Below are 17,321 nucleotides of genomic sequence, written 5' to 3' on the forward strand. Positions count from 1 at the left end.
TAACCTTTGATAGTAAGCTTTTCTGTAGTCTGCCTGTTGATGTATTTTCCGTTTGAACTGTGCACAACATGAAGAGACGGAACACTGGCGGCTTGTCACAATGCCCCCCGATGACATCACAATAGCGCTGCTGCCTAGAAAACAAGCTGCGCAGAAGAAGTTGTTCTTTGGGTGGGAGGGTGGGCTAGTGGAAGGAGGGGGCAATCTCTTTTTTTCCCGGGTGGTAGGGGGATGACAGGAGAAGGGAAGCGGGTGGTGAGAAAGGTACAGAGGGCAGGGTTTGGGGGCTGGGAAGGAAAGGGAAAAGATTAGGGTTTGGGGATGATGAAAGGGCTTTCTACGGGTAAGGATGGCAAAGGGTGGCAGTGACGGAAAGTCAGGCAACCTGTCCTGTCCGTCTTTTTGTATCGTGAATTGGAAAGACTGCAAGGGGGAGGGGAGTTGCTTGCGCCCTAAAGGAGGAGTTATTCAGATTCATTGCAGTGGGCGGCGGCTGCAAAACGCACCATTCTTCTTGTTTTGGCTCTGCAAAGCAGCCTTTTCAAGGGTTGGCTTGGGTGACAAAATGTCTTGTGTAGGCGTGGGTTTGTCTCCCTCTCGCTCTCTCTCCCTAAGATGTGTCCGGCATAGGCCAGGGTGCCACTCGAGGCCCAAACCAATTCTGGTTATCGCTTCTCGGCCTTTTGGCTAAGATCAAGTGTAGTATCTGTTCTTATCAGTTTAATATCTGATACGTCCCCTATCTGGGGACCATATATTAAATGGATTTTTAGAACAGGGAGATGGAAAAAGAGCTTGCTCTGTCCACTCCACGCATTGACCTGGTATTGCAGTACCTCCAGGAACGGTGCACCCCTTCTTAACCCAGTTTCCAAAAGCAGAACTCAATTCACCTGATTCATATTAGCCCGATTTAATGAATTGGAAGAAAGCATACGTCTTCATATGCACCTCAATTTGGCCCATTCACTTTTCACACTTCCTCCTTTTGTTTTTTATCTTTCACACTTTTGACTTTCTTTATTCATCCAAATAGCAAACTCATCACCACTCAACCTGACCAACTCGGCTATGTCCCCGTGCTGCAGTTCTCTGTCTTATCTAGATCATTTGCAATTGAATGGAATAGATCCCTTTTGGACAAAGTGGATTCACCTGCTGCTGCAGTGACCACAGGTGTGATAACATCTAGAATTGGCATCTGGTGCGATCTCTCCGCTTCCACTCCAAAGAAAGTTACCTGTTTATTCCTATCATGCATTGGTTTTTGGGGTTTTCTTTGAGTAATGATGATCTCTTTAGTAGTCTGTTGGCGCCCTCTCCTGGAGGAATAGTTTGCTTGCTCTTGGACATTCTAAAAGAGAGGTCATGATAGACATTGAGCTTCTGAGCTCAATTGGGGACAGTCATGGGTGATGAATGTTTGCAACCTACTGCGAAGCCTCATACCGCAATATAAGGAACGTCAAATACTAAGAAAGGGCGGCCTATGAAAGAATTACTACTTTCAATAAGTACACTTAAACGGCTAATTGGGAATAGAAAAACTGTAAAAAGCCCTCTGAGAAAGCCCCCCTCTAACCTTTGATAGTAAGCTTTTCTGTAGTCTGCCTGTTGATGTATTTTCCGTTTGAACTGTGCACAACATGAAGAGACGGAACACTGGCGGCTTGTCACAATGCCCCCCGATGACATCACAATAGCGCTGCTGCCTAGAAAACAAGCTGCGCAGAAGAAGTTGTTCTTTGGGTGGGAGGGTGGGCTAGTGGAAGGAGGGGGCAATCTCTTTTTTTCCCGGGTGGTAGGGGGATGACAGGAGAAGGGAAGCGGGTGGTGAGAAAGGTACAGAGGGCAGGGTTTGGGGGCTGGGAAGGAAAGGGAAAAGATTAGGGTTTGGGGATGATGAAAGGGCTTTCTACGGGTAAGGATGGCAAAGGGTGGCAGTGACGGAAAGTCAGGCAACCTGTCCTGTCCGTCTTTTTGTATCGTGAATTGGAAAGACTGCAAGGGGGAGGGGAGTTGCTTGCGCCCTAAAGGAGGAGTTATTCAGATTCATTGCAGTGGGCGGCGGCTGCAAAACGCACCATTCTTCTTGTTTTGGCTCTGCAAAGCAGCCTTTTCAAGGGTTGGCTTGGGTGACAAAATGTCTTGTGTAGGCGTGGGTTTGTCTCCCTCTCGCTCTCTCTCCCTAAGATGTGTCCGGCATAGGCCAGGGTGCCACTCGAGGCCCAAACCAATTCTGGTTATCGCTTCTCGGCCTTTTGGCTAAGATCAAGTGTAGTATCTGTTCTTATCAGTTTAATATCTGATACGTCCCCTATCTGGGGACCATATATTAAATGGATTTTTAGAACAGGGAGATGGAAAAAGAGCTTGCTCTGTCCACTCCACGCATTGACCTGGTATTGCAGTACCTCCAGGAACGGTGCACCCCTTCTTAACCCAGTTTCCAAAAGCAGAACTCAATTCACCTGATTCATATTAGCCCGATTTAATGAATTGGAAGAAAGCATACGTCTTCATATGCACCTCAATTTGGCCCATTCACTTTTCACACTTCCTCCTTTTGTTTTTTATCTTTCACACTTTTGACTTTCTTTATTCATCCAAATAGCAAACTCATCACCACTCAACCTGACCAACTCGGCTATGTCCCCGTGCTGCAGTTCTCTGTCTTATCTAGATCATTTGCAATTGAATGGAATAGATCCCTTTTGGACAAAGTGGATTCACCTGCTGCTGCAGTGACCACAGGTGTGATAACATCTAGAATTGGCATCTGGTGCGATCTCTCCGCTTCCACTCCAAAGAAAGTTACCTGTTTATTCCTATCATGCATTGGTTTTTGGGGTTTTCTTTGAGTAATGATGATCTCTTTAGTAGTCTGTTGGCGCCCTCTCCTGGAGGAATAGTTTGCTTGCTCTTGGACATTCTAAAAGAGAGGTCATGATAGACATTGAGCTTCTGAGCTCAATTGGGGACAGTCATGGGTGATGAATGTTTGCAACCTACTGCGAAGCCTCATACCGCAATATAAGGAACGTCAAATACTAAGAAAGGGCGGCCTATGAAAGAATTACTACTTTCAATAAGTACACTTAAACGGCTAATTGGGAATAGAAAAACTGTAAAAAGCCCTCTGAGAAAGCCCCCCTCTAACCTTTGATAGTAAGCTTTTCTGTAGTCTGCCTGTTGATGTATTTTCCGTTTGAACTGTGCACAACATGAAGAGACGGAACACTGGCGGCTTGTCACAATGCCCCCCGATGACATCACAATAGCGCTGCTGCCTAGAAAACAAGCTGCGCAGAAGAAGTTGTTCTTTGGGTGGGAGGGTGGGCTAGTGGAAGGAGGGGGCAATCTCTTTTTTTCCCGGGTGGTAGGGGGATGACAGGAGAAGGGAAGCGGGTGGTGAGAAAGGTACAGAGGGCAGGGTTTGGGGGCTGGGAAGGAAAGGGAAAAGATTAGGGTTTGGGGATGATGAAAGGGCTTTCTACGGGTAAGGATGGCAAAGGGTGGCAGTGACGGAAAGTCAGGCAACCTGTCCTGTCCGTCTTTTTGTATCGTGAATTGGAAAGACTGCAAGGGGGAGGGGAGTTGCTTGCGCCCTAAAGGAGGAGTTATTCAGATTCATTGCAGTGGGCGGCGGCTGCAAAACGCACCATTCTTCTTGTTTTGGCTCTGCAAAGCAGCCTTTTCAAGGGTTGGCTTGGGTGACAAAATGTCTTGTGTAGGCGTGGGTTTGTCTCCCTCTCGCTCTCTCTCCCTAAGATGTGTCCGGCATAGGCCAGGGTGCCACTCGAGGCCCAAACCAATTCTGGTTATCGCTTCTCGGCCTTTTGGCTAAGATCAAGTGTAGTATCTGTTCTTATCAGTTTAATATCTGATACGTCCCCTATCTGGGGACCATATATTAAATGGATTTTTAGAACAGGGAGATGGAAAAAGAGCTTGCTCTGTCCACTCCACGCATTGACCTGGTATTGCAGTACCTCCAGGAACGGTGCACCCCTTCTTAACCCAGTTTCCAAAAGCAGAACTCAATTCACCTGATTCATATTAGCCCGATTTAATGAATTGGAAGAAAGCATACGTCTTCATATGCACCTCAATTTGGCCCATTCACTTTTCACACTTCCTCCTTTTGTTTTTTATCTTTCACACTTTTGACTTTCTTTATTCATCCAAATAGCAAACTCATCACCACTCAACCTGACCAACTCGGCTATGTCCCCGTGCTGCAGTTCTCTGTCTTATCTAGATCATTTGCAATTGAATGGAATAGATCCCTTTTGGACAAAGTGGATTCACCTGCTGCTGCAGTGACCACAGGTGTGATAACATCTAGAATTGGCATCTGGTGCGATCTCTCCGCTTCCACTCCAAAGAAAGTTACCTGTTTATTCCTATCATGCATTGGTTTTTGGGGTTTTCTTTGAGTAATGATGATCTCTTTAGTAGTCTGTTGGCGCCCTCTCCTGGAGGAATAGTTTGCTTGCTCTTGGACATTCTAAAAGAGAGGTCATGATAGACATTGAGCTTCTGAGCTCAATTGGGGACAGTCATGGGTGATGAATGTTTGCAACCTACTGCGAAGCCTCATACCGCAATATAAGGAACGTCAAATACTAAGAAAGGGCGGCCTATGAAAGAATTACTACTTTCAATAAGTACACTTAAACGGCTAATTGGGAATAGAAAAACTGTAAAAAGCCCTCTGAGAAAGCCCCCCTCTAACCTTTGATAGTAAGCTTTTCTGTAGTCTGCCTGTTGATGTATTTTCCGTTTGAACTGTGCACAACATGAAGAGACGGAACACTGGCGGCTTGTCACAATGCCCCCCGATGACATCACAATAGCGCTGCTGCCTAGAAAACAAGCTGCGCAGAAGAAGTTGTTCTTTGGGTGGGAGGGTGGGCTAGTGGAAGGAGGGGGCAATCTCTTTTTTTCCCGGGTGGTAGGGGGATGACAGGAGAAGGGAAGCGGGTGGTGAGAAAGGTACAGAGGGCAGGGTTTGGGGGCTGGGAAGGAAAGGGAAAAGATTAGGGTTTGGGGATGATGAAAGGGCTTTCTACGGGTAAGGATGGCAAAGGGTGGCAGTGACGGAAAGTCAGGCAACCTGTCCTGTCCGTCTTTTTGTATCGTGAATTGGAAAGACTGCAAGGGGGAGGGGAGTTGCTTGCGCCCTAAAGGAGGAGTTATTCAGATTCATTGCAGTGGGCGGCGGCTGCAAAACGCACCATTCTTCTTGTTTTGGCTCTGCAAAGCAGCCTTTTCAAGGGTTGGCTTGGGTGACAAAATGTCTTGTGTAGGCGTGGGTTTGTCTCCCTCTCGCTCTCTCTCCCTAAGATGTGTCCGGCATAGGCCAGGGTGCCACTCGAGGCCCAAACCAATTCTGGTTATCGCTTCTCGGCCTTTTGGCTAAGATCAAGTGTAGTATCTGTTCTTATCAGTTTAATATCTGATACGTCCCCTATCTGGGGACCATATATTAAATGGATTTTTAGAACAGGGAGATGGAAAAAGAGCTTGCTCTGTCCACTCCACGCATTGACCTGGTATTGCAGTACCTCCAGGAACGGTGCACCCCTTCTTAACCCAGTTTCCAAAAGCAGAACTCAATTCACCTGATTCATATTAGCCCGATTTAATGAATTGGAAGAAAGCATACGTCTTCATATGCACCTCAATTTGGCCCATTCACTTTTCACACTTCCTCCTTTTGTTTTTTATCTTTCACACTTTTGACTTTCTTTATTCATCCAAATAGCAAACTCATCACCACTCAACCTGACCAACTCGGCTATGTCCCCGTGCTGCAGTTCTCTGTCTTATCTAGATCATTTGCAATTGAATGGAATAGATCCCTTTTGGACAAAGTGGATTCACCTGCTGCTGCAGTGACCACAGGTGTGATAACATCTAGAATTGGCATCTGGTGCGATCTCTCCGCTTCCACTCCAAAGAAAGTTACCTGTTTATTCCTATCATGCATTGGTTTTTGGGGTTTTCTTTGAGTAATGATGATCTCTTTAGTAGTCTGTTGGCGCCCTCTCCTGGAGGAATAGTTTGCTTGCTCTTGGACATTCTAAAAGAGAGGTCATGATAGACATTGAGCTTCTGAGCTCAATTGGGGACAGTCATGGGTGATGAATGTTTGCAACCTACTGCGAAGCCTCATACCGCAATATAAGGAACGTCAAATACTAAGAAAGGGCGGCCTATGAAAGAATTACTACTTTCAATAAGTACACTTAAACGGCTAATTGGGAATAGAAAAACTGTAAAAAGCCCTCTGAGAAAGCCCCCCTCTAACCTTTGATAGTAAGCTTTTCTGTAGTCTGCCTGTTGATGTATTTTCCGTTTGAACTGTGCACAACATGAAGAGACGGAACACTGGCGGCTTGTCACAATGCCCCCCGATGACATCACAATAGCGCTGCTGCCTAGAAAACAAGCTGCGCAGAAGAAGTTGTTCTTTGGGTGGGAGGGTGGGCTAGTGGAAGGAGGGGGCAATCTCTTTTTTTCCCGGGTGGTAGGGGGATGACAGGAGAAGGGAAGCGGGTGGTGAGAAAGGTACAGAGGGCAGGGTTTGGGGGCTGGGAAGGAAAGGGAAAAGATTAGGGTTTGGGGATGATGAAAGGGCTTTCTACGGGTAAGGATGGCAAAGGGTGGCAGTGACGGAAAGTCAGGCAACCTGTCCTGTCCGTCTTTTTGTATCGTGAATTGGAAAGACTGCAAGGGGGAGGTGAGTTGCTTGCGCCCTAAAGGAGGAGTTATTCAGATTCATTGCAGTGGGCGGCGGCTGCAAAACGCACCATTCTTCTTGTTTTGGCTCTGCAAAGCAGCCTTTTCAAGGGTTGGCTTGGGTGACAAAATGTCTTGTGTAGGCGTGGGTTTGTCTCCCTCTCGCTCTCTCTCCCTAAGATGTGTCCGGCATAGGCCAGGGTGCCACTCGAGGCCCAAACCAATTCTGGTTATCGCTTCTCGGCCTTTTGGCTAAGATCAAGTGTAGTATCTGTTCTTATCAGTTTAATATCTGATACGTCCCCTATCTGGGGACCATATATTAAATGGATTTTTAGAACAGGGAGATGGAAAAAGAGCTTGCTCTGTCCACTCCACGCATTGACCTGGTATTGCAGTACCTCCAGGAACGGTGCACCCCTTCTTAACCCAGTTTCCAAAAGCAGAACTCAATTCACCTGATTCATATTAGCCCGATTTAATGAATTGGAAGAAAGCATACGTCTTCATATGCACCTCAATTTGGCCCATTCACTTTTCACACTTCCTCCTTTTGTTTTTTATCTTTCACACTTTTGACTTTCTTTATTCATCCAAATAGCAAACTCATCACCACTCAACCTGACCAACTCGGCTATGTCCCCGTGCTGCAGTTCTCTGTCTTATCTAGATCATTTGCAATTGAATGGAATAGATCCCTTTTGGACAAAGTGGATTCACCTGCTGCTGCAGTGACCACAGGTGTGATAACATCTAGAATTGGCATCTGGTGCGATCTCTCCGCTTCCACTCCAAAGAAAGTTACCTGTTTATTCCTATCATGCATTGGTTTTTGGGGTTTTCTTTGAGTAATGATGATCTCTTTAGTAGTCTGTTGGCGCCCTCTCCTGGAGGAATAGTTTGCTTGCTCTTGGACATTCTAAAAGAGAGGTCATGATAGACATTGAGCTTCTGAGCTCAATTGGGGACAGTCATGGGTGATGAATGTTTGCAACCTACTGCGAAGCCTCATACCGCAATATAAGGAACGTCAAATACTAAGAAAGGGCGGCCTATGAAAGAATTACTACTTTCAATAAGTACACTTAAACGGCTAATTGGGAATAGAAAAACTGTAAAAAGCCCTCTGAGAAAGCCCCCCTCTAACCTTTGATAGTAAGCTTTTCTGTAGTCTGCCTGTTGATGTATTTTCCGTTTGAACTGTGCACAACATGAAGAGACGGAACACTGGCGGCTTGTCACAATGCCCCCCGATGACATCACAATAGCGCTGCTGCCTAGAAAACAAGCTGCGCAGAAGAAGTTGTTCTTTGGGTGGGAGGGTGGGCTAGTGGAAGGAGGGGGCAATCTCTTTTTTTCCCGGGTGGTAGGGGGATGACAGGAGAAGGGAAGCGGGTGGTGAGAAAGGTACAGAGGGCAGGGTTTGGGGGCTGGGAAGGAAAGGGAAAAGATTAGGGTTTGGGGATGATGAAAGGGCTTTCTACGGGTAAGGATGGCAAAGGGTGGCAGTGACGGAAAGTCAGGCAACCTGTCCTGTCCGTCTTTTTGTATCGTGAATTGGAAAGACTGCAAGGGGGAGGGGAGTTGCTTGCGCCCTAAAGGAGGAGTTATTCAGATTCATTGCAGTGGGCGGCGGCTGCAAAACGCACCATTCTTCTTGTTTTGGCTCTGCAAAGCAGCCTTTTCAAGGGTTGGCTTGGGTGACAAAATGTCTTGTGTAGGCGTGGGTTTGTCTCCCTCTCGCTCTCTCTCCCTAAGATGTGTCCGGCATAGGCCAGGGTGCCACTCGAGGCCCAAACCAATTCTGGTTATCGCTTCTCGGCCTTTTGGCTAAGATCAAGTGTAGTATCTGTTCTTATCAGTTTAATATCTGATACGTCCCCTATCTGGGGACCATATATTAAATGGATTTTTAGAACAGGGAGATGGAAAAAGAGCTTGCTCTGTCCACTCCACGCATTGACCTGGTATTGCAGTACCTCCAGGAACGGTGCACCCCTTCTTAACCCAGTTTCCAAAAGCAGAACTCAATTCACCTGATTCATATTAGCCCGATTTAATGAATTGGAAGAAAGCATACGTCTTCATATGCACCTCAATTTGGCCCATTCACTTTTCACACTTCCTCCTTTTGTTTTTTATCTTTCACACTTTTGACTTTCTTTATTCATCCAAATAGCAAACTCATCACCACTCAACCTGACCAACTCGGCTATGTCCCCGTGCTGCAGTTCTCTGTCTTATCTAGATCATTTGCAATTGAATGGAATAGATCCCTTTTGGACAAAGTGGATTCACCTGCTGCTGCAGTGACCACAGGTGTGATAAAATCTAGAATTGGCATCTGGTGCGATCTCTCCGCTTCCACTCCAAAGAAAGTTACCTGTTTATTCCTATCATGCATTGGTTTTTGGGGTTTTCTTTGAGTAATGATGATCTCTTTAGTAGTCTGTTGGCGCCCTCTCCTGGAGGAATAGTTTGCTTGCTCTTGGACATTCTAAAAGAGAGGTCATGATAGACATTGAGCTTCTGAGCTCAATTGGGGACAGTCATGGGTGATGAATGTTTGCAACCTACTGCGAAGCCTCATACCGCAATATAAGGAACGTCAAATACTAAGAAAGGGCGGCCTATGAAAGAATTACTACTTTCAATAAGTACACTTAAACGGCTAATTGGGAATAGAAAAACTGTAAAAAGCCCTCTGAGAAAGCCCCCCTCTAACCTTTGATAGTAAGCTTTTCTGTAGTCTGCCTGTTGATGTATTTTCCGTTTGAACTGTGCACAACATGAAGAGACGGAACACTGGCGGCTTGTCACAATGCCCCCCGATGACATCACAATAGCGCTGCTGCCTAGAAAACAAGCTGCGCAGAAGAAGTTGTTCTTTGGGTGGGAGGGTGGGCTAGTGGAAGGAGGGGGCAATCTCTTTTTTTCCCGGGTGGTAGGGGGATGACAGGAGAAGGGAAGCGGGTGGTGAGAAAGGTACAGAGGGCAGGGTTTGGGGGCTGGGAAGGAAAGGGAAAAGATTAGGGTTTGGGGATGATGAAAGGGCTTTCTACGGGTAAGGATGGCAAAGGGTGGCAGTGACGGAAAGTCAGGCAACCTGTCCTGTCCGTCTTTTTGTATCGTGAATTGGAAAGACTGCAAGGGGGAGGGGAGTTGCTTGCGCCCTAAAGGAGGAGTTATTCAGATTCATTGCAGTGGGCGGCGGCTGCAAAACGCACCATTCTTCTTGTTTTGGCTCTGCAAAGCAGCCTTTTCAAGGGTTGGCTTGGGTGACAAAATGTCTTGTGTAGGCGTGGGTTTGTCTCCCTCTCGCTCTCTCTCCCTAAGATGTGTCCGGCATAGGCCAGGGTGCCACTCGAGGCCCAAACCAATTCTGGTTATCGCTTCTCGGCCTTTTGGCTAAGATCAAGTGTAGTATCTGTTCTTATCAGTTTAATATCTGATACGTCCCCTATCTGGGGACCATATATTAAATGGATTTTTAGAACAGGGAGATGGAAAAAGAGCTTGCTCTGTCCACTCCACGCATTGACCTGGTATTGCAGTACCTCCAGGAACGGTGCACCCCTTCTTAACCCAGTTTCCAAAAGCAGAACTCAATTCACCTGATTCATATTAGCCCGATTTAATGAATTGGAAGAAAGCATACGTCTTCATATGCACCTCAATTTGGCCCATTCACTTTTCACACTTCCTCCTTTTGTTTTTTATCTTTCACACTTTTGACTTTCTTTATTCATCCAAATAGCAAACTCATCACCACTCAACCTGACCAACTCGGCTATGTCCCCGTGCTGCAGTTCTCTGTCTTATCTAGATCATTTGCAATTGAATGGAATAGATCCCTTTTGGACAAAGTGGATTCACCTGCTGCTGCAGTGACCACAGGTGTGATAACATCTAGAATTGGCATCTGGTGCGATCTCTCCGCTTCCACTCCAAAGAAAGTTACCTGTTTATTCCTATCATGCATTGGTTTTTGGGGTTTTCTTTGAGTAATGATGATCTCTTTAGTAGTCTGTTGGCGCCCTCTCCTGGAGGAATAGTTTGCTTGCTCTTGGACATTCTAAAAGAGAGGTCATGATAGACATTGAGCTTCTGAGCTCAATTGGGGACAGTCATGGGTGATGAATGTTTGCAACCTACTGCGAAGCCTCATACCGCAATATAAGGAACGTCAAATACTAAGAAAGGGCGGCCTATGAAAGAATTACTACTTTCAATAAGTACACTTAAACGGCTAATTGGGAATAGAAAAACTGTAAAAAGCCCTCTGAGAAAGCCCCCCTCTAACCTTTGATAGTAAGCTTTTCTGTAGTCTGCCTGTTGATGTATTTTCCGTTTGAACTGTGCACAACATGAAGAGACGGAACACTGGCGGCTTGTCACAATGCCCCCCGATGACATCACAATAGCGCTGCTGCCTAGAAAACAAGCTGCGCAGAAGAAGTTGTTCTTTGGGTGGGAGGGTGGGCTAGTGGAAGGAGGGGGCAATCTCTTTTTTTCCCGGGTGGTAGGGGGATGACAGGAGAAGGGAAGCGGGTGGTGAGAAAGGTACAGAGGGCAGGGTTTGGGGGCTGGGAAGGAAAGGGAAAAGATTAGGGTTTGGGGATGATGAAAGGGCTTTCTACGGGTAAGGATGGCAAAGGGTGGCAGTGACGGAAAGTCAGGCAACCTGTCCTGTCCGTCTTTTTGTATCGTGAATTGGAAAGACTGCAAGGGGGAGGGGAGTTGCTTGCGCCCTAAAGGAGGAGTTATTCAGATTCATTGCAGTGGGCGGCGGCTGCAAAACGCACCATTCTTCTTGTTTTGGCTCTGCAAAGCAGCCTTTTCAAGGGTTGGCTTGGGTGACAAAATGTCTTGTGTAGGCGTGGGTTTGTCTCCCTCTCGCTCTCTCTCCCTAAGATGTGTCCGGCATAGGCCAGGGTGCCACTCGAGGCCCAAACCAATTCTGGTTATCGCTTCTCGGCCTTTTGGCTAAGATCAAGTGTAGTATCTGTTCTTATCAGTTTAATATCTGATACGTCCCCTATCTGGGGACCATATATTAAATGGATTTTTAGAACAGGGAGATGGAAAAAGAGCTTGCTCTGTCCACTCCACGCATTGACCTGGTATTGCAGTACCTCCAGGAACGGTGCACCCCTTCTTAACCCAGTTTCCAAAAGCAGAACTCAATTCACCTGATTCATATTAGCCCGATTTAATGAATTGGAAGAAAGCATACGTCTTCATATGCACCTCAATTTGGCCCATTCACTTTTCACACTTCCTCCTTTTGTTTTTTATCTTTCACACTTTTGACTTTCTTTATTCATCCAAATAGCAAACTCATCACCACTCAACCTGACCAACTCGGCTATGTCCCCGTGCTGCAGTTCTCTGTCTTATCTAGATCATTTGCAATTGAATGGAATAGATCCCTTTTGGACAAAGTGGATTCACCTGCTGCTGCAGTGACCACAGGTGTGATAACATCTAGAATTGGCATCTGGTGCGATCTCTCCGCTTCCACTCCAAAGAAAGTTACCTGTTTATTCCTATCATGCATTGGTTTTTGGGGTTTTCTTTGAGTAATGATGATCTCTTTAGTAGTCTGTTGGCGCCCTCTCCTGGAGGAATAGTTTGCTTGCTCTTGGACATTCTAAAAGAGAGGTCATGATAGACATTGAGCTTCTGAGCTCAATTGGGGACAGTCATGGGTGATGAATGTTTGCAACCTACTGCGAAGCCTCATACCGCAATATAAGGAACGTCAAATACTAAGAAAGGGCGGCCTATGAAAGAATTACTACTTTCAATAAGTACACTTAAACGGCTAATTGGGAATAGAAAAACTGTAAAAAGCCCTCTGAGAAAGCCCCCCTCTAACCTTTGATAGTAAGCTTTTCTGTAGTCTGCCTGTTGATGTATTTTCCGTTTGAACTGTGCACAACATGAAGAGACGGAACACTGGCGGCTTGTCACAATGCCCCCCGATGACATCACAATAGCGCTGCTGCCTAGAAAACAAGCTGCGCAGAAGAAGTTGTTCTTTGGGTGGGAGGGTGGGCTAGTGGAAGGAGGGGGCAATCTCTTTTTTTCCCGGGTGGTAGGGGGATGACAGGAGAAGGGAAGCGGGTGGTGAGAAAGGTACAGAGGGCAGGGTTTGGGGGCTGGGAAGGAAAGGGAAAAGATTAGGGTTTGGGGATGATGAAAGGGCTTTCTACGGGTAAGGATGGCAAAGGGTGGCAGTGACGGAAAGTCAGGCAACCTGTCCTGTCCGTCTTTTTGTATCGTGAATTGGAAAGACTGCAAGGGGGAGGGGAGTTGCTTGCGCCCTAAAGGAGGAGTTATTCAGATTCATTGCAGTGGGCGGCGGCTGCAAAACGCACCATTCTTCTTGTTTTGGCTCTGCAAAGCAGCCTTTTCAAGGGTTGGCTTGGGTGACAAAATGTCTTGTGTAGGCGTGGGTTTGTCTCCCTCTCGCTCTCTCTCCCTAAGATGTGTCCGGCATAGGCCAGGGTGCCACTCGAGGCCCAAACCAATTCTGGTTATCGCTTCTCGGCCTTTTGGCTAAGATCAAGTGTAGTATCTGTTCTTATCAGTTTAATATCTGATACGTCCCCTATCTGGGGACCATATATTAAATGGATTTTTAGAACAGGGAGATGGAAAAAGAGCTTGCTCTGTCCACTCCACGCATTGACCTGGTATTGCAGTACCTCCAGGAACGGTGCACCCCTTCTTAACCCAGTTTCCAAAAGCAGAACTCAATTCACCTGATTCATATTAGCCCGATTTAATGAATTGGAAGAAAGCATACGTCTTCATATGCACCTCAATTTGGCCCATTCACTTTTCACACTTCCTCCTTTTGTTTTTTATCTTTCACACTTTTGACTTTCTTTATTCATCCAAATAGCAAACTCATCACCACTCAACCTGACCAACTCGGCTATGTCCCCGTGCTGCAGTTCTCTGTCTTATCTAGATCATTTGCAATTGAATGGAATAGATCCCTTTTGGACAAAGTGGATTCACCTGCTGCTGCAGTGACCACAGGTGTGATAACATCTAGAATTGGCATCTGGTGCGATCTCTCCGCTTCCACTCCAAAGAAAGTTACCTGTTTATTCCTATCATGCATTGGTTTTTGGGGTTTTCTTTGAGTAATGATGATCTCTTTAGTAGTCTGTTGGCGCCCTCTCCTGGAGGAATAGTTTGCTTGCTCTTGGACATTCTAAAAGAGAGGTCATGATAGACATTGAGCTTCTGAGCTCAATTGGGGACAGTCATGGGTGATGAATGTTTGCAACCTACTGCGAAGCCTCATACCGCAATATAAGGAACGTCAAATACTAAGAAAGGGCGGCCTATGAAAGAATTACTACTTTCAATAAGTACACTTAAACGGCTAATTGGGAATAGAAAAACTGTAAAAAGCCCTCTGAGAAAGCCCCCCTCTAACCTTTGATAGTAAGCTTTTCTGTAGTCTGCCTGTTGATGTATTTTCCGTTTGAACTGTGCACAACATGAAGAGACGGAACACTGGCGGCTTGTCACAATGCCCCCCGATGACATCACAATAGCGCTGCTGCCTAGAAAACAAGCTGCGCAGAAGAAGTTGTTCTTTGGGTGGGAGGGTGGGCTAGTGGAAGGAGGGGGCAATCTCTTTTTTTCCCGGGTGGTAGGGGGATGACAGGAGAAGGGAAGCGGGTGGTGAGAAAGGTACAGAGGGCAGGGTTTGGGGGCTGGGAAGGAAAGGGAAAAGATTAGGGTTTGGGGATGATGAAAGGGCTTTCTACGGGTAAGGATGGCAAAGGGTGGCAGTGACGGAAAGTCAGGCAACCTGTCCTGTCCGTCTTTTTGTATCGTGAATTGGAAAGACTGCAAGGGGGAGGGGAGTTGCTTGCGCCCTAAAGGAGGAGTTATTCAGATTCATTGCAGTGGGCGGCGGCTGCAAAACGCACCATTCTTCTTGTTTTGGCTCTGCAAAGCAGCCTTTTCAAGGGTTGGCTTGGGTGACAAAATGTCTTGTGTAGGCGTGGGTTTGTCTCCCTCTCGCTCTCTCTCCCTAAGATGTGTCCGGCATAGGCCAGGGTGCCACTCGAGGCCCAAACCAATTCTGGTTATCGCTTCTCGGCCTTTTGGCTAAGATCAAGTGTAGTATCTGTTCTTATCAGTTTAATATCTGATACGTCCCCTATCTGGGGACCATATATTAAATGGATTTTTAGAACAGGGAGATGGAAAAAGAGCTTGCTCTGTCCACTCCACGCATTGACCTGGTATTGCAGTACCTCCAGGAACGGTGCACCCCTTCTTAACCCAGTTTCCAAAAGCAGAACTCAATTCACCTGATTCATATTAGCCCGATTTAATGAATTGGAAGAAAGCATACGTCTTCATATGCACCTCAATTTGGCCCATTCACTTTTCACACTTCCTCCTTTTGTTTTTTATCTTTCACACTTTTGACTTTCTTTATTCATCCAAATAGCAAACTCATCACCACTCAACCTGACCAACTCGGCTATGTCCCCGTGCTGCAGTTCTCTGTCTTATCTAGATCATTTGCAATTGAATGGAATAGATCCCTTTTGGACAAAGTGGATTCACCTGCTGCTGCAGTGACCACAGGTGTGATAACATCTAGAATTGGCATCTGGTGCGATCTCTCCGCTTCCACTCCAAAGAAAGTTACCTGTTTATTCCTATCATGCATTGGTTTTTGGGGTTTTCTTTGAGTAATGATGATCTCTTTAGTAGTCTGTTGGCGCCCTCTCCTGGAGGAATAGTTTGCTTGCTCTTGGACATTCTAAAAGAGAGGTCATGATAGACATTGAGCTTCTGAGCTCAATTGGGGACAGTCATGGGTGATGAATGTTTGCAACCTACTGCGAAGCCTCATACCGCAATATAAGGAACGTCAAATACTAAGAAAGGGCGGCCTATGAAAGAATTACTACTTTCAATAAGTACACTTAAACGGCTAATTGGGAATAGAAAAACTGTAAAAAGCCCTCTGAGAAAGCCCCCCTCTAACCTTTGATAGTAAGCTTTTCTGTAGTCTGCCTGTTGATGTATTTTCCGTTTGAACTGTGCACAACATGAAGAGACGGAACACTGGCGGCTTGTCACAATGCCCCCCGATGACATCACAATAGCGCTGCTGCCTAGAAAACAAGCTGCGCAGAAGAAGTTGTTCTTTGGGTGGGAGGGTGGGCTAGTGGAAGGAGGGGGCAATCTCTTTTTTTCCCGGGTGGTAGGGGGATGACAGGAGAAGGGAAGCGGGTGGTGAGAAAGGTACAGAGGGCAGGGTTTGGGGGCTGGGAAGGAAAGGGAAAAGATTAGGGTTTGGGGATGATGAAAGGGCTTTCTACGGGTAAGGATGGCAAAGGGTGGCAGTGACGGAAAGTCAGGCAACCTGTCCTGTCCGTCTTTTTGTATCGTGAATTGGAAAGACTGCAAGGGGGAGGGGAGTTGCTTGCGCCCTAAAGGAGGAGTTATTCAGATTCATTGCAGTGGGCGGCGGCTGCAAAACGCACCATTCTTCTTGTTTTGGCTCTGCAAAGCAGCCTTTTCAAGGGTTGGCTTGGGTGACAAAATGTCTTGTGTAGGCGTGGGTTTGTCTCCCTCTCGCTCTCTCTCCCTAAGATGTGTCCGGCATAGGCCAGGGTGCCACTCGAGGCCCAAACCAATTCTGGTTATCGCTTCTCGGCCTTTTGGCTAAGATCAAGTGTAGTATCTGTTCTTATCAGTTTAATATCTGATACGTCCCCTATCTGGGGACCATATATTAAATGGATTTTTAGAACAGGGAGATGGAAAAAGAGCTTGCTCTGTCCACTCCACGCATTGACCTGGTATTGCAGTACCTCCAGGAACGGTGCACCCCTTCTTAACCCAGTTTCCAAAAGCAGAACTCAATTCACCTGATTCATATTAGCCCGATTTAATGAATTGGAAGAAAGCATACGTCTTCATATGCACCTCAATTTGGCCCATTCACTTTTCACACTTCCTCCTTTTGTTTTTTATCTTTCACACTTTTGACTTTCTTTATTCATCCAAATAGCAAACTCATCACCACTCAACCTGACCAACTCGGCTATGTCCCCGTGCTGCAGTTCTCTGTCTTATCTAGATCATTTGCAATTGAATGGAATAGATCCCTTTTGGACAAAGTGGATTCACCTGCTGCTGCAGTGACCACAGGTGTGATAACATCTAGAATTGGCATCTGGTGCGATCTCTCCGCTTCCACTCCAAAGAAAGTTACCTGTTTATTCCTATCATGCATTGGTTTTTGGGGTTTTCTTTGAGTAATGATGATCTCTTTAGTAGTCTGTTGGCGCCCTCTCCTGGAGGAATAGTTTGCTTGCTCTTGGACATTCTAAAAGAGAGGTCATGATAGACATTGAGCTTCTGAGCTCAATTGGGGACAGTCATGGGTGATGAATGTTTGCAACCTACTGCGAAGCCTCATACCGCAATATAAGGAACGTCAAATACTAAGAAAGGGCGGCCTATGAAAGAATTACTACTTTCAATAAGTACACTTAAACGGCTAATTGGGAATA

General features: G+C 46.3%; 11 non-coding genes across 11 annotated transcripts; all 11 read left to right on the forward strand.

The window, feature by feature from the left end:
- Nucleotides 1-667: 667 nt before the first annotated feature.
- LOC142280700 (U2 spliceosomal RNA) lies at nucleotides 668-858 on the forward strand. The gene has a single exon (XR_012742905.1). It is a non-coding gene; the product is annotated as a U2 spliceosomal RNA (small nuclear RNA).
- A 1,387-nt stretch (nucleotides 859-2,245) lies between these two features.
- Nucleotides 2,246-2,436, forward strand: LOC142280701 (U2 spliceosomal RNA). Its single transcript, XR_012742906.1, has one exon. It is a non-coding gene; the product is annotated as a U2 spliceosomal RNA (small nuclear RNA).
- Nucleotides 2,437-3,823: 1,387 nt separating this feature from the next.
- On the forward strand, nucleotides 3,824-4,014 carry LOC142280702 (U2 spliceosomal RNA). The gene has a single exon (XR_012742907.1). It is a non-coding gene; the product is annotated as a U2 spliceosomal RNA (small nuclear RNA).
- Nucleotides 4,015-5,401: 1,387 nt separating this feature from the next.
- Nucleotides 5,402-5,592, forward strand: LOC142280703 (U2 spliceosomal RNA). Its single transcript, XR_012742908.1, has one exon. It is a non-coding gene; the product is annotated as a U2 spliceosomal RNA (small nuclear RNA).
- A 1,387-nt stretch (nucleotides 5,593-6,979) lies between these two features.
- On the forward strand, nucleotides 6,980-7,170 carry LOC142280704 (U2 spliceosomal RNA). The gene has a single exon (XR_012742909.1). It is a non-coding gene; the product is annotated as a U2 spliceosomal RNA (small nuclear RNA).
- A 1,387-nt stretch (nucleotides 7,171-8,557) lies between these two features.
- Nucleotides 8,558-8,748, forward strand: LOC142280705 (U2 spliceosomal RNA). The gene has a single exon (XR_012742910.1). It is a non-coding gene; the product is annotated as a U2 spliceosomal RNA (small nuclear RNA).
- A 1,387-nt stretch (nucleotides 8,749-10,135) lies between these two features.
- On the forward strand, nucleotides 10,136-10,326 carry LOC142280708 (U2 spliceosomal RNA). The gene has a single exon (XR_012742912.1). It is a non-coding gene; the product is annotated as a U2 spliceosomal RNA (small nuclear RNA).
- A 1,387-nt stretch (nucleotides 10,327-11,713) lies between these two features.
- Nucleotides 11,714-11,904, forward strand: LOC142280709 (U2 spliceosomal RNA). Its single transcript, XR_012742913.1, has one exon. It is a non-coding gene; the product is annotated as a U2 spliceosomal RNA (small nuclear RNA).
- Nucleotides 11,905-13,291: 1,387 nt separating this feature from the next.
- LOC142280710 (U2 spliceosomal RNA) lies at nucleotides 13,292-13,482 on the forward strand. Its single transcript, XR_012742914.1, has one exon. It is a non-coding gene; the product is annotated as a U2 spliceosomal RNA (small nuclear RNA).
- A 1,387-nt stretch (nucleotides 13,483-14,869) lies between these two features.
- On the forward strand, nucleotides 14,870-15,060 carry LOC142280711 (U2 spliceosomal RNA). Its single transcript, XR_012742915.1, has one exon. It is a non-coding gene; the product is annotated as a U2 spliceosomal RNA (small nuclear RNA).
- A 1,387-nt stretch (nucleotides 15,061-16,447) lies between these two features.
- On the forward strand, nucleotides 16,448-16,638 carry LOC142280712 (U2 spliceosomal RNA). Its single transcript, XR_012742916.1, has one exon. It is a non-coding gene; the product is annotated as a U2 spliceosomal RNA (small nuclear RNA).
- Nucleotides 16,639-17,321: the final 683 nt, after the last annotated feature.

The sequence above is a fragment of the Anomaloglossus baeobatrachus genome, unplaced genomic scaffold (assembly GCF_048569485.1).
Source record: "Anomaloglossus baeobatrachus isolate aAnoBae1 unplaced genomic scaffold, aAnoBae1.hap1 Scaffold_4619, whole genome shotgun sequence".
NCBI lineage: Eukaryota > Metazoa > Chordata > Amphibia > Anura > Aromobatidae > Anomaloglossus > Anomaloglossus baeobatrachus.